The sequence below is a fragment of the Brassica napus genome, chromosome C3, assembly GCF_020379485.1.
Source record: "Brassica napus cultivar Da-Ae chromosome C3, Da-Ae, whole genome shotgun sequence".
Lineage (NCBI taxonomy): Eukaryota > Viridiplantae > Streptophyta > Magnoliopsida > Brassicales > Brassicaceae > Brassica > Brassica napus.
The window spans coordinates 28,907,340-28,925,017 of NC_063446.1; the positions used below are offsets into that span (position 1 = coordinate 28,907,340).

The 17,678-nt window shown below is 28.7% G+C and overlaps 1 pseudogene; it reads right to left on the minus strand.

Annotated features, from left to right (window-relative positions):
- Window positions 1–6,064: 6,064 nt before the first annotated feature.
- LOC106436905 lies at window positions 6,065–10,727 on the minus strand (annotated as a pseudogene).
- Window positions 10,728–17,678: the final 6,951 nt, after the last annotated feature.

Below are 17,678 nucleotides of genomic sequence, written 5' to 3' on the forward strand. Positions count from 1 at the left end.
GAACATCTGGAGCAGGAGACGAGGAGTAGGAGCTATCACCGGCTATTTTATTTTCTTTTCTATTCTAACGTTTTATGGTCTTATTTTCTGTTAATTTTGAACTGAGTTTTTTTTTAGGTTTCTTAATTATGAGTTCGTATTTCTTTTACATGGTTTCTTTGTTTTATTTGGTTGTGTTTTGTGTAGCTTTTAATTCGTATTCAGCTTTGCCTTGCTAGATAAACCAAATAACTATTATCCAAGGAAAGAGGTTATATCAAGTGTTCCTCGGAATTTCCTCGGTATTTCTTAAAAAAAAAAAAATAAGTTCAATGGTAGTCTGTTTCCGAGTCATCATCACCAGATGAATCTGAATCTGGATCTTGGTGAAACTCTCCAATTACTGGTTCATCCTCTACGTGAACGACGGCTTCCTCTCCAAAGTCGGTTAAATCGACTACAAGGCCAACTCCAGCTAAATCTTCTGCTGCACTACAGTTGCCGGATGTGCTTGGTTGTAGTGGGTCTTCCAGCTCAGAACTTCCCTGAACTCGGCCTCTCGGGTTGAGTCTTGTAACAGTAACCCATGGATCATCTCTGTTCCTTACCCGGGGGTACTTGATATAACAAACCTGTAACATTTAGAAAAATTATAAATTAATACACATGATGATGAATCATTCTGAATAATTAACATTTAATTACCTGATCGGCCTGGGAAGCAAGAATGAAAGGATCATAATATTGCAGCTTTCGCCTCGAATTTACTGATGTAACACCAAATGCATCTGTTCTCACACCTCGATCTGGGGTGTTGTCGTGCCAATCACAATAGAAAACAGTACAGCGCAATCCAACCATGCCCAAATACTTGATTTCCAAAATCTCATGTATGTGTCCGTAGTATACATCATCTCCTGATGCAGAACAAACGCCAGCATCATAAGTCGTACTCGAACGTCTCCTCTTCTGAGTTGTGAATGCATATCCTCGAGTACAAAATCTCGGATATGACTTCACAACAAAGTTTGGTCCAACGACCATCTCACGTATCCAATCGTCAAATGTTTCACCTCTGGCCAAACCAGCAGACACCTATTAATAGCACATATATATATATTATATCAATAAATGTGAATTAGTATAAATATGTGATAAAATATATTTTAATTTGTTTAAAGCACTCACATAAGTAAACATCCATCCAGTAAATTCTCTCTGCTTCATTTCTTCTAGTTCGTCCTCTGTGGCGTATCTATACTCGAACCGCTTTTCTGCCATGAAAATCCTGTATATGATGACAATAATGTAATTAATTAAGATTTAAATTTCAACTTGTTAAAATAAAAATTTGTAAGCTCATTTATTTACCTCTCATATTGAAGAACGTCTTCGCAGTTGGTGAGCAAATATGTTTGCAAATGACTGCGCTCCTGCTCAGTAAGTCGACGGTCCTTTGGTTTTCCGCTAAGTCGTCCAACGTCTGTGAAAATGTCTGGAACCGTAACATGATATGTTGCCCGTTCGCCTCTATCATCATGCCGAGCAGGTCTTCTGTTTTTGGTCTGAACTTCTGCTGGAAAGTAGTACTCGGCAAAGTTTGAAGTTTCTTCATTGATCATCTGTGCGACTATAGAACCTTCCACCCTACTTAAATTTTTCACCATCTTCTTCAAATGGAACATATACCGCTCATACAGATACATCCATCTATACTGCACAGGACCACCAAGTTCCAATTCTCTTGCCAGGTGAATAACAAGATGCTCCATAACATCAAAAAATGAGGGAGGAAATATCTTCTCAAGGTTGCACTGAATCACGGCTATGTTAGTCTTCAAATTTTCAATACCTTCAAGAGTCACTGATCTCGTGCATAAATCGCGGAAGAAACCACTTATCCCTGCAATTGCTTCATGAACATTTCGTGGTAATATTTCCTTGAAGGCGAACGGAAGGAGGCGCTGCATCATTACATGGCAATCGTGGCTTTTCAAGCCAGTAAACTTTCCTTCCTTTCTGTCGATACAGTTACGCAAATTTGATGCGTAACCGTCTGGAAATTCCACATCGTTTGAAATCCAATCAAAGAACGCATCTTTTCCCGCTGCATCAAGTCGGTATATGGGAAAAGGAGCCCTACCATTCTCATCAACATGAAGTTCTGAACGAGCACATATATCGACTAAATCCAGTCTTGACTTCAAATTATCCTTTGTTTTACCTTGAACATTAAGGATCGTGTTCATGAGATTGTCAAAAAAGTTCTTCTCAATATGCATGACATCTAAATTATGCCTTAGCAGATGATCCTCCCAGTATGGCAGATCCCAGAAAATACTTTTTTTGTGCCAGTTATGTAGTTCTCCAACAGCATCTACCGGAAAACGCTCATGTCCACCGACTTCTGGCGTCCTTTCTGCACCAAAATCTCTTAGTTGTATCTTCAAATCTTTCCCACAAATTTCCGGAGGTGGACTGTCAAACACCCTCTTGTTCTTCGTAAACAAATTCCTACTCCTACGATATGGATGATCAGGTGGTAGGAATCTCCTGTGACAGTCAAACCAACACGTTTTCCTTCCGTGCTTTAGTTGGAAAGCATCAGTGTTATCTTGACAATATGGACATGATAGCCTTCCATGCGTTGTCCATCCAGACAACATACCATATGCTGGAAAATCACTTATTGTCCACATTAGTACTGCCCGCATTTGAAAGTTTTCTTTACACGAAACATCGTATGTTTCAGCACCTTGAGCCCATAGTTGTTGCAACTCATATATTAGTGGCTGAAGAAACACATCAAGTGATCTCTTAGGATGCTCTGGTCCGGGAACGAGAATCGAGAGAAACAAAAACTCTCGTCGCAAGCACAAGTTTGGGGGGAGGTTGTATGGTGTAAGAATGACGGGCCATAGAGAATACTGTCTTCCACTCTTGCCAAACGGACTGAAACCATCAGTACATAATCCAAGGTAGACATTTCTTCTCTCATACGCAAAGTCGGGATACTTTGATTGGAAATGCTTCCACGCTTTTGCATCTGAAGGATGTCTGATCTCACCATCTGTTGAGTGCTCCGCATGCCATCTCATTGGTTGCGCTGTGCGTTCAGACAGATACAACCTCTGCAACCTTTCCGTCAAAGGTAAATACCACATCCTTTTATATGGCACTGGAACTCTTCCAATTGTATCTTTATAACGAGGCTTTCCACAAAATTTGCATGTAACCCGCTGTTCATCCACCCTCCAATAAATCATGCAGTTGTCGCTGCATACATCTATTACCTGATACGATAAACCAAGACCAGCTACGAGTTTCTGAACCTCGTAGTATGAACCAGGAGCTACATTATCCTCGGGTAGAATACCTTTTACAAAATCAGCAATCGCATCCACACAGTCTTCAGCCAAATTATAATCTGTTTTAATGCCCATCAATCTTGTAGCAGATGATAAAGCTGAATGACCATCTCTGCAACCTTCGTACAATGGTTGCTTTCCAGCATCCAACATATCATAAAATCTCCTAGCTTCTGCATTGGGTAAATCTTCCCCTCTAAAATGATCATTTACCATCTGCTCAGTACCTACACCATAATCTACATCCGTTCTAATTGGTTCTTCTAATCTAACCGCTGGCTGAGGTTCACTAGTACTACCATGTTCATAATCAGTTTCCCCATGATGATACCAAATTTTGTAACTTCGTGTAAACCCACTCAAATATAGATGAGTCCAAACATCCCACTCTTTAATAACCTTTCTATTTTTACAATTAGAGCAAGGACATCTTAACATACCTGTTTTTGCTTCCGGTTGTCGGTGAACTAACCCCATGAATTCAGTTATACCTCGTTGGTATTCTTCCGTAAGCAATCTCGTGTTCGGATCCAAATGAGGTCGATCGATCCAAGAACGAAAATAATTTGAAGAAGACATATTTTTTATGAATCAAATTCGTGTGTAAATAGAGTAAGAGGGAGGATGAAGATATGAAGTGAATGAAGAGGAAGAGGAGTGCTTGTATTTATAGTTTAAATCCTGCCGACATACCGAGGAAATTCCGACGGAATTCCGACGGACAAAACTAGTTCGTCGGAATTTCCTCGGAATTTTGTAAAATCCCCCAACGGCTCTCCAACGGCTATAATATTTCCTCGGAATTCATCGGTTTTTTCCGAGGAACAGAGTTTTCCTCGGAATTTCCTCGGAATATTCCGACGGACTGTAGTTTCCTCGGAATTCCGTCGGTATATTCCGAGGAAATTCCGAGGAAACCCAATTTTGTGTTTCCTCGGAATTTCCTCGGAAATTCCTCGGTATATTCCGAGGATTTCATTTTCCGTCGGAATGTCCGTCAGAATATCGCTGTTTTCTTGTAGTGGAACAAGCACAGATCCAAACCATGATCCCTACCCCAGCCACATGCCATGGAAGAAGTGCAGTCGGAGGACGCAGCACCACAGATTGAAACTGAAACACAAGGAATGGAACTTGGACAAGGAAGTGAAGGAGGAGAACAAGCACAGATCCTAACCCTGATCTCTACCCAGCCACAAGCCATGGAAGAAGCGGTCCAACAAAAACAGCCTAGACACAGCCTTGGTGTTTGTGGTTATGAGTGTTCTTCTAATATTTGGGTGTTGGATCGTCTCTGAATAAAGCCTGTAAGGCATTTTTATTTTTAACAGTTTGCTAGAGAAGAGACCAGACCTTTTGATGCTCTGGTCGGTTTGTTTCTGTCTATGGATATTTCCAGTGTTGCTATTCTGCTTTTTTTATATTTAATATGCACATAAGCAGTAGGCAGAGAAGGCATGGTCAAGCCTTCATAATGATAAGGGTTTACTGGCACTGGTGATCAAATTTGCAGCTTGCTCCATACTTGCTGAATCCATAGGCCTTGAAGCTACCACATGCTGGTTGTCCCTGAGCACAACAAATGCAGAGTCATCGGTGTCACCAGAAGCTCAATTGATGCTGATGAAATAAACAGAAAGATCTTGTTGGCAGTAAAACAAAGGGAGACAAGAGAACTACTGGTCTAGCTGGGAGAACCACAGGGTTAAAAGAGATTTGTTGGTGATAGTAACATCCTTTCTTTTGGATGACTGTATTTGCAAGCATCTCCATATTTACAGGTCCCAGTTTTCATAAAAAACCTACATTCAGCTCTTTCAGAACTGGAGTCAAGCTCAGTTTTCCCCTCATAAATGGGATTAGATCCACCCTACACCACAAGAAGATTAAAAAAAACACAAGATCTTTCATATTAAGACAAAATCTTGGAACATTGGTCTCTGTGAAAAAGAAGGGCCAGAGCCACAGCAAGACCAACTAAGAGAAAGGATACTGCAATAAAATATGTGTATTTATATGACTTTGAAACCATTTCAACACATAAATCAGCGTCATTAAGGAACTGCTCAAAGCGTGTCAAGCTTGTTTAATACTTATTTATATATATTTTTATTTTATTTTAATACTTATTTATATATTTATTAGAATCATAAATTTCACATTTCAAAAACCTTATCTCATCCCTCAACCCTATACCTTAAATCTAGATTAGTTAACCCTAAGATTATAAATGTCTTTTGTCCTTCCTTAAAAGTGTGGGTAAAAATGGTTAGCGTGAATATGAAAAATGGTATTATGAATTTGATTTTTTTGATAATTTTTCAATTAATAAATTAACAAACATGGATCAAAAAAGAGAATTTTCATGTTTACCACTTTCCTGGGACCATTATTCATGTTTACCACCACTAAAGACACATTTTCAAAAGGATAATTTCATGTTTACCACTTTCATGGTACCCTTATTCATCTTTACCACCACTAAATGAATATTTTCAAAAATACATTCTTCATTAATTAGCAAAAAACTCTTATACTTTTGTTCTATATATATATAATAAATAATTATTTAAATAAATACAAAATAAAAAATATTTTTTATATAATTTTTCAAATTCGAAAATTTCTATAGTTTTTTTGATTTTTTTCGAATTATTTTTTTAAATTTATTTTTGATAATCAAAAAATTATTTTTAAAACTATTTTTTTAAGTTTTTTATTTGTATATTTATTAGAATCCTAAATTTCATATTGCAAAAACCCTACGCCGCCCCTCAACTCTAAACTCTAAGTTTACATTAGTTAACGCTATGGTTAAAAATGTTTTTTTTCCTCTTTAAAAGTGAAGGTAAAAATGATTAGTATAAATATAAAAAGTGGTACTATGAATGTGCTATTTTTAGTAATTTCCCAACAAAAATTGTTTTTGAACTGAACCGATATAAAATAGGATATAGTTTCATAAAATAATAAATTAACAATATTTAGAATTATTTTAAGTAAATATATGGTATCATTATAAATTAATAGTTATTATATATAGAAATTTTATAAATTCTACATAAACATAAACATACACAAAATTTTTTATTTTTTATTTTTAATAACGAATATATCTTTAATTTTATTTTATTTTTAATAACAATACTATTTAAGATATATAAAATATATTTTGTTATTTTTTGCAAGTTTTAGTTTTTTCACGTTTGCAAACTAGTCACTTCTTCTTCAATCTTAGCAATAATTTTGGTTTTGTGAAATAATTTCATGTTTCTTGTAAGGTTAATAACAATGCGTTCAAAGTATTTTATTCTCTTTTCACTTTTCAGTTCTTCCAAGTAAACTCATACTCACTGACTAAACTGCACAATTCGCCAGAACACCTCAAGTTCTTCATACCAAAAAAATCTAGACAATTTACATTAACTGAGACATTTTAGACTCAACAATATCAGGATTATGTGGATATTAATAGACCAGGAAGATTTTGTATATATTAGGTATATCTGGATATTTTGGGTATATTCTCAGTATTACGAATATTTTTTAAGTTTCAAATTCGTGTTTTCGGATAAAGTTTTGGGTATTGGATAAAACTTCCGATTTTTAGAAATATATTTTGGATTTTCAGGTAAAGTTTTGGGTATTTTAGCGGTCCTCTGTTCGAGTTTCAGATATAATTTTAAATATTTTGGTTATTTGAATATTTTTAAGGTTTTTGGGTGTTTTCTTGGGTTTTGAGTATTTTGGAGTCTATTTAGGGTACTTTGGATCCATTTCAGATACTTCATGTTCTTTTCGAATCTTAAATATCTGAACCGATTTGAATCCGCTATAAACTCAAAAACTACATGTATTATTATTTTAATTATGGACATGAACCGACCTTGTGACAAAAAAAAAAGGACATGAACCGACCAAACCCGCAAAGAATCTATCTGAACCTGCACTAAAAAAATTCAAGTACTTAGATGGATCCAAATGGTTAATACCCGAAGAACCTGCACCCGGTAAAAACCAATCCAAACCGAATTGAAAAGTGAATGCCCATGCCTAATATTTTTATTAGCCGTAACCTAATATTCTCTCAAACTCTCTTACAGATCGGAAACAACCTAGTTTCTGTTTGCAAATCGGAATCCACCGGTTTACTCCTCTTAAGTCTTGTTTCTCTGTCCTCTCATTTGGTATGGTACCTTCGAAATAGATGATAAGCTTCAGTTTCTCCAGAAAGAAGGCCTGAATGATTTTGCTTATAGTATCAAAATCTAATTATAAACCTCTGTTTAAGACTGTTACAAAAAAAGAAACCTCTGTTTAGGCCAATTTTCTTTAAAAATTTGTGTTTTAACTATCCTTGCAGGCCTGGATTGCAAACTTTCAAAAAAAAAAAAAAATCTGTGAAGTAGATGTGACAAAAGTATTCTGACATTTGGAAGGTTGTTGGATGCAGAGCCAGTACTTAGCTAAATGAAACATCGGTCTTCGACTTCCAAACTCTTAAGAGTGAATATGCATATTCATTGGTTCCCAAATTGTAAAAGAATTATTAAAGTTTCTGCGAAATTGTCCTTGGTCCCCAAAATATGAGGACCTGTTGGATGCATATTGGTAGCTCACTACGTGTCTTTCACTTTGGGGTAGTTCCTTTGTCTCTGCAAGATCTTGGCAGTAATCTCTTCCTCTGGGTAGAAGGTTTTTCAAGAGTGGCAAAGTATGTTGTAGAAGTTATTAGTATAGCAAGAGGTAATGAGATTACCCTGTATATCTTATTCATGTGATATCATTAAAGTTAATGACATTATTTTGGTCCTAGAGACGGTCCAGACAACAAGCTGCATATCTTTAATTATCACTCGTAAACAATACTCATGAACCTACTTCAATAAGTATCTTCTGGCCATTCTCATTTCTCACAGTAATCGTCCACTGCGCATATGTGGGTGGGAAGGTCATGACATTGTTGTGTTTACTAGATTAGTTAGTCATGTAAACAACTCATATTTGTAGATTGAGTAGTCACATATAGTTTTCAGGCTGGAACAAACTGTGCATCAGGACGATTCACTGAAAAGCATTATATGTAACAAGGTGGTAGAACATACACAGCCATGTATGACATAACTTACTAATACTACAAAGGATCGACATCGACTTATTAGGCAAGCTGAAAGTGCAGCATGGTGTAGCGTATGGGTTAAGGCTGCACTTTGTAAACAGGTTAATGTTGTTCAGCCTTCTTCAACCACTTGAATCCAGTTTTCTTTTCTGTTTTATTCTACTTATTCTTGGTATTATGCTTATCCAGGCCAAAGCACTCGGCTGAGACCTTATCATATACAGGCTCAGAGTTTCTCGATGCCTGAAGCGAGTAGATGCAGCCCTGGAGAAAGCAGACATTGTGGAAGTGGTCGCACACCCTAGCAACCCCAACAGCTTCTTTCTTCATTAACAACGCTTCTGTAGCTAGCTTTCTGTTCTCCTCCAAGAGAGAAGTTACTTTGTATCCAAGATTAGTTTTCTCCTCCATAGCCACTTCCTTCTCCATCTCCAGCAACATGACTAACTTCTTCAACAGCTCTATGGGCTGGGAGACTTCATGAAACTGCTGCTCCTTGTGGAGTAACTTATGCTGCAGAATCTCTTTGTCTAAGTTTGCAATCACAAGTTGTGATACAAGCTCATCGATTTTGTCTGAAACCTTAGCAGGATCTTGCATCTGTTGATAAATCAAAAGCCTTTCATCTTTTGAATTCTGACGTTAAAGTGGGTTACTGAAATTAAAAGAGCAGATACTGTAGATAGCATGTGTAGTAGTAGAGATAATATCTGACCAGGAATGCAAAAAAAAAAGATAGCAAAACAACATGATCCATTCGACGACTTGCAGTGTTCTGCAAAACTAATATGCTCTCAGCATCTACATTAAAAGTTAGAGTGATTAATATCGTTTATATTTTTTTTGAATTTGTATATAAATTATTATATAATTTAAAATGAATTTTGTATTAATAATATTAGATAGTCGTTCAAAAAAGTACAAATAATATTAGATTTTAAAAATAAGATAATTCTTATATATTGTGTTGTTATCTTGAAATAATATTTTCTATAATAAAAAGTTAAAAAATAAGATATAAAATAATATATAATTAAATAGTAATCAAGCAAAAATATTTGTATAAAGATATTTTCTAAAATGTTTCTAATGAAAAAATTAATTTTTAAAATGTAAACACAATGATAAGCATAGATATTTTAATTAATTTTTTTTGTCATATATAAATAATTTGATGTTTGATTTAATTTTTTTTAAAACGTAGCTAATAACATATTACGTGGTTTTTGAATTAATAAAACATAAACTAATAAGTATTTATAAGAAGATTATGCCCGCATATGTGGACAAAACACCTAGTGAGATAATATATGTAGATTCATCCCAGATATTGAGAATCATTGAGAATATCCATATATTATTTTAAAGCACCAAAATATGTCAAATTACCATTTTAATTATTATTTTAAAAATTTTAAGATTTTCAAAAAATGTTTATTTCAAAATAAAAAAGAAACTACTATTCAATTTAGTGAAAAGGCAAAATTATTAAGGAAATCAGTTTGATATATAAAGTAAATCTTTGAAATACTGACATAAAATTAACTAACAAAAAAATCTTAAAGAATACAAGAATTTCAAATAATAAAAACAATATGAATCTAAAGCACTTTTCATTACATATGAATCTAATAAAATATGATTTCAAAATGGAAGCTATTTCTTTCAAAAAAATATCAATAATAAATTTAGTAAACAAAATTGCCAAATAACTAAAAGAATCAGTTTGTTATAAAAAATAAACGTTTGGAAGATCAACATAAAATTAAGTAACAAAAATAATCTTAAAAATATAAGGATTTCAAATAATAAAGACAATGTAAATCTAAGTCACTTTTTCATTACATATGATTTCAAAATTGAGGATATATATTATTTAAGTGTTCACATAGAATTTAAAAATATCATTATAATAATATAAAAATAAGCATCTTAATTTGATAAAGTAAATAAAAATATTATTTTATTAAAAATAATTAACTTGATATATAAAATAAGTATGTATGTGAAATTAAACAAAAAATTAACAAAAATAAAAATATTCAAAAAGAAATAAAGTTTTTAAAAAATATTTATAAATAATCATGTATGTAAAAATAAATAAAAATCAGCACAAAACTATAAAAAGTTAAATTAAAATTTGTAAAAATTATCTTAAAAGTTAGATTGATATTTATAGCTAATTATTGAAAACTTAATATAATAAGAGATTGACAAGAAAAAATCTAATTATGTATGTAACCTTTAATATGATATGGACTATAATACTATATGCTTTAAAAATCAGAAATAACTGAAAATACAAATAAAAATATTTAAAGTCAGTATCTTAAGTTAATATTCTTATAAATCTTAAAGTTTCTAAAAAAACTAAAACAAAACAAAAATAAAAAAAATGCTTACTTGATATATAAGCTAACTCTTCATTAATTAAAGTCAGAATTATAAAATTATGTCTTAAAGTATGTCAAAACATACAAATAGCTTATAAATCAAAATAAAATAAATAATTAATATCATAATACGTTATATGATCAAATAAATATAAAGGTAAACTGAAATTTAGTATTTGTATTTTATTTTTATTGGTCTCAGCTATAAAATATTATAAATTTATAATATGTTATATGAGTTCCTTAGAAAAATAATGGTTGATTGTGATTCTTTTTTTACTGAGACAATTTATTATTTAGTTTACAATAAGTTACAAAGCTCTGTTAAAAATAAGTGAAGGAAACAATAATTTACTTATGTAAGAAATATACTGTTAAACAGGTCGTTTATCTATATTTTTTCAAATCATTTATCTATGTGTTCTCATGCTGTTTTTATCAATAAATGAATAAACATAGTTATTTAGTAATCAACAATTAAAATTTAATAAATTTTGACATATATGTTTTTAAGAAAATCATTATAAAAATATTGATTAAACTAATCAAATATGATTTTAAGAAAAAACTCTACATATTCTATAATCAATAAGTTTTATTTTTAAAATATGGTCATTAAAAATTATGCAAACTATATGGTGACTTTTCATAAGTCTTTAGTGTAATTCACCGATAAAATTTATAAGACATATGCTTATGAAAATTTATTAAAACAATTAACATAACATATAAAACTAAAAATGATCTCACACGAGTTCTATCAATGAAAGATATTTGAAACAAAATGTTATTAATATATATGACGACATAAAAAAATCAAAGATGCTGTAAATTAAAATAAATTAGTTAAAAATTCAAATAATATTTACAAATAATATTGGCATTAGAATATAGTCTCAGGCCCTCGACAACAGAGAATAAAGATATGAAAAATATTCATTATATATTCGTTAGTTGGAAAATATGTTATCTAAATTTATGAAATATGATATGAACTAATAAAACATCATAATCACGCCATTAATTAATATTTTAACAAGATCAAGTAGAAGATGTATTTAATATTTTTTATGTATATGTGTTTATTTTAATAAATAAAAAAATATTTATCACTAGTTTAAAGTTGTATATATATATTTATTTCTCTTTTTATTATATCTAAAATAAAATTACTATTTAAATTTTACAAAAATATTTATTAAGATTGAACTCTAAATAAAATACTAACACATATGCATTTAAGCGACTTAGTATGAGTATTTCAAATACAGATATTCACAAAAATATATAATACTTTTACTTTCTTTGTAAAAAAATGGTAAATACAAAGTAAAGCTAGATATTGTGCATATGCATTAATTTTCTTATGTTTTTTCAAATAGAAGTAAAGCTAGATATTGTGCATAAGCATTAATTTTCTTATGGTTTTTAAAATAGAAAGATAGATAAAAAAATAAAATAAAAATAATTATAAAGTGTACTATTTTTTATTATGAATAGAATGATCAATCTTTTTTGAAAAAAATAAGATTAATAAATAATATAAACAAGATTATAAATACACTTGCACATTTACATATACAAAAAAAGATATCTAAACATTAATTTTTTAAAGAATATAATTGTATAAAAATATAAATAGAAAAAATAATAAAGCATACTTTAAATAAAACTTCATATAAAAATATATATAAACCAATTATACTTCATTATCTTAAAATTAATGTAAAATGATACAAATTATTAAAATAAACTCCCGCGTAGCGCGAGTTGAAAATCTAGTCTGTACGATGTAAAAGTTGAGGCTATAAGCCGTTGATGACGTCCACGTAGGATTTAAAACGACTAATAGTATGATGACAAATCAGAATTTTTAGTTTATTATTTTTTAAAATGTCAAAGTTTCCAAAATTGTATTGAAAACCAAATTAATAATCCATATATAATTTAAACTAAAATAATAAATATTAACATTTTACAACTTGCTTTAAAATGTTAATTGTTATAATAAAATGGAAAATAAAAAGTAAAAAAGACTATAATCCTTAGGACGCGTCCATGTAGGATTTAAAACCACCAATAAAAATATGAAAAATCAAATTAAATGTTAATATTTCCAAAAATGTATATTATCTAATAAAGTAGGCTTATTAAAAAAATTATTAGTTTTTAAAATGTCATGATTTCCAAATTAATGTATATTAACAGAAAATATAAGTTCTAATACTTAATGTAGATATATAATTATTAGATTTAAAAATCAAAATTTTAAAAGTCAACACATAGCCTTAAATACTATATTACTTATTAATAAAAGATGTATATTATCTAATAAAGTAGGCTATCTATACTATATAAAAGTTGAGGTTATAAGCTTTTGAGGGCGTCTACGTAGGATTTAAAACGACTAATAGTATGATGACAAATCAACATTTTTAGTTTATTAGTTTTTAAAATGTCAAAATTTCCAAAATTGTATTGAAAACGAAATTAATAATCCATATATACTACTAGGTTATTTTGTTAATTTGTTCTAAAATTTTTCAAGATTTACTTTGAGGAAAAGAGAGATATTGAAAAGAGAAAATAGATATTTACACAATGATTGCTTCTGCTACTTCTTTAGTTTTCGATTATTTTAGAAAAGGTTTGAATAAAAATGAAGTTCTTGATTGAGTGGTTCACTTTTGGGAAGCACGTAACATCAACAAGGGTGGTTTGCTTATGGGTCTCGAGTTATTTCTTATTGATCAAAAGTAATAATTTTTTTTATTTAGACATTCTCAATTTAAAATTTTAAAAGCACGACATTGTTTGTTTGACACAAATTTTACAGGGAACAACAATCCAATACCTTCATACCAGCTAATCATATAGCATGCTATGAAGATGATTTAAATGCTGGTGTAGTCTATAAGATTAAGAACTTCTTGGTCATCAACAACAAAACAAGTTACAAGGTGTTTTCTCACAAGTTCTTAATTCAGTTCACTCAGCAAACAGTTATCGATCAAAAAGTATATAAAAGTTGAGGCTATAAATTATGATGTTAAACAACCAATCGTATTATGACAAATCATTATTTTATTTTATTAGTTTTTAAAATGTCAAAATTTCCAAAAAGTTATTTATTTCTAAATAAAAAATAAACAAGCATCAAATATGTAAAACTTACAAAAGTAAAAACATGATAGATAAGTTAGCTTAATATATAGCATAATTTCAAAAAATAACCTTAAAAATTACCAAAAATAATTAATTTAAAAATGTATTATGACAGAATTAAAAAAAAAATTATATAGTATATAAAAGTTGAGGTTATAAGCCACTAGGAACGTCCATATAGGATTAAAACCACCAATCAAATTATGAAAAATCATCATATTAATTTTTGCTATCTATACTATATAAAAATTGAGGCTATAAGCCATTGAGAGTGTTCACGTAGCATGTTAAACGGTCAATCAAAATATGATACATAGTTATTTCATTTATTATTTTAAAAATGTTTATATTTTCCAAAATTGTTTTTTCCAAAATAAAACAGAAACCAATATCATAGTTAAGTTAACAAAAATAATACATTATAAATAATTTAACTTAATATAGAAAATATTTTTCAAAATTTAACATAAACATATAAATACAAAATAATAATTAATTTAAAATATGCAAGTCTTTCAAAAAATTATAAGTAAATAAATTTATTTTAGGCTATATGCTAATGAACATATTCAAAAATAACTTATGCTATGTATAAATTGAAGGTATAAAATATTGAGAATGTTCACATCATATTTCTAAAACACCAACACAATGCTAACTTATCATTTTATTTACTATATAAGAACTGAGGTTAAAAGCTATTGAGAATATACAAAGAGGGTTATAAACAACCAATCAAAATATAAAAATCATAATTTTAGTTTAGCATTTTTTAAAATGTTAAAATTTTCAAAATTTATTATTTGAATACAAAATGGAATTCAATATCAAAAAGGCAAACTACTAAATAAATAATTAAAATGGAATTAACTCATATATATACAAAATATTTGTAAATTTAACATAAATCTATATTATATAAAAGTTTAGGCTATGTAATAAAAACGTTGACGCTATAAGTCACTTAAGATGTCCACACGAAATTTAAAACAAACAATTATATTATGACAAATAATTATTTTCAAAAATGTCAACATTTCCAAAACAATATTCATTTAAAAATAAAATAGAAACCAATATCAAACAAAGTAAATTGACCAAAGTAAAACATTATAAATAAATTCACTTAATATATATGATATTTTCGAAATTTAACATTAAATCAAAGTACAAAATAAGAATTAATTTAAAAATACAAAGTTTTTAAAAATTATAAGTAAATAAAATTAACTCATGATTTTCAGAGTTTAGGCTATACGCTATTGAAAATAATTCATAAATAACATATACTATACATAAGTTGCGGCTATAAATAATTGATAATATTCATATATTATTTTAAAACACCAAAATGTGTTAAATCATCATTTTATTTACTATATAAAAATTGAGGCTATAAGTCATTGAGAGTATAAACATAGGATGATAAATAACCAATCAAAATATGAAAAATAATAATTCTAGTTTACTATTTTAATATGTTCAAATTTGCAAAACTAATTATTTCAATACAAAATATAATTCAACATCACTTAAGGCAAACTAATAAATAAACCATTAAAATGGAACTGACTCATATATATACTAAATATTTAGAAATTTAACAAAACAAATTAACTAAAATAAAATAAAATAAAATATAAAGAATACCCAATTTTAACTTGCAGGAACAAAAAATAATATATACTTTTCAAAATAAAATTTCACAAATTGTATTTTTAAAATAAATTAGAAATCAATATCAAAAGTATTTTTCTTTAGTAATATCCAAATCAAAGAATCGCATAATCCTCATGAACAAGGAATACATCAAGAAATATAGAATTTTAAGTGAATGATGAATAACAGTGAACGAAAATGAAAAACATCCGCGATGGAAAGTAAACCATACAAGCCGAAGACAAAATCCGATAGACAAAAAGTATATTTCACCAGAAAATACCAGATATACTAGAGAATAGTTTCAGTATAAAAACAATATTGAAAATTTACACTCGCTCTCTCAGAAAGAGGTTTAGTCAATTAAACAAATTAACAAATTTATTTATCTATAATTTTTTAATATTAATCAACAATGTTATCTTATTTTGACAAATATTATTATAGTTAGTTACAATCATAATATTCATTAAAACTAACCGAATAAGCCTTACTGAAATAAATCTAACATGATGTGATTTACAAGATTTTTAAAAGTTATTGTTCTTAAAGCAAACTACATAATGAATTCATATAATCATTAGTCTAGTTTGCCTCATATAATATATAAAATTCAAGATCCTCTATGTTGAAAAATAAAGAGCCTAAAAAAACTTGTCAAATAAGTTATTTAAGATTTTTAATAAAATATATAAGGAAGACCAACAATAAATTAGCACGGAAGATAACATAAAAGAATGATAAGTGGAACAATCAATATGAATTTATCAATATAAATATACTACTAAGTATTATAATAAACAAACTAAAAACATACAAATTTTCAAATTTTGAACATTTAGAAAGAAAAAAATCTCAAGATTAGAATAATACACTATCTAAAACGTTTGCTATCTTATTGTCAACATTTAGCAACTAAAAAAAATTATCAAAATTATGTAATAGTATTTAAAGGATCTTAAAAATCTTCATGTAACTTCAAAACAATCAAATATTATTTTCATATATAAAATAGTTGTAATATATTGTAATACATTATACGATCATATATGCTTAACTACTATAATCATAATTAATTAGATCAAGTAGTATATAAATCTAATACTTTATATTCTCAATATTATCAATTCAATAAATAAAATGTTACATAACATTAGCTAAATTCATTATATTTACTTTACTCTTTTATAATATCTTTCAAAGACTATTTAATATTAATTAAAGTTCATCAAAATATTTATTGTGATTAAATTTTGAATCTAAATATTATACTATCTCATATATATATAAAACAATAAAATTTTCACATATACAATAGGACATCTATAAATTAATAATGTTGGACTTTGAAATTTTATTAATTTATAGAGATATTAATTTATAAAAGTTTCATTATTTAGATTTCATATTTGAAGATATATTTATTGTAAGATAAGAAAAATATTTGATTTTAGTGTAAGGACATTAATTGTTATTTTTAAAATTTTTGACATTTATATTAATTTTATTATATTATTTGGTGTATATAATATATATTGCATAGAACTTAAATGTGATTTTAGATATAATTTTACTAAATTTCATCAAAAATATATTAAGTTTTAAGAAAAAAATATAATAATAGGCTATTACTTATATAAAATTTATATCAAAGTAAAATATACTATTCAAAATAAAATTCAAAAATTGTATTTTCAAAATAAATTAAAAATCAATATCAAATGTACTTTCTTTAATGATATCCAAATCAAAAAATCACATAATCCCAATGAACAAGGAACACATAAAAATATAGGGTTTGAAGTGAATGAAGAATAATAGTGAATGAAAACAAAAAAAAACATCCACGATAGAAAGTAAATCTTACAAGTCGAAGACAAAATCCGATAGACAAAAAATGCATCACACCAGAAATACCGGATATACTAGAGGATAATTCCAAACTACATGATGAATTCTTATAATCATTAGTCTGGTTAACTTCATATACATATA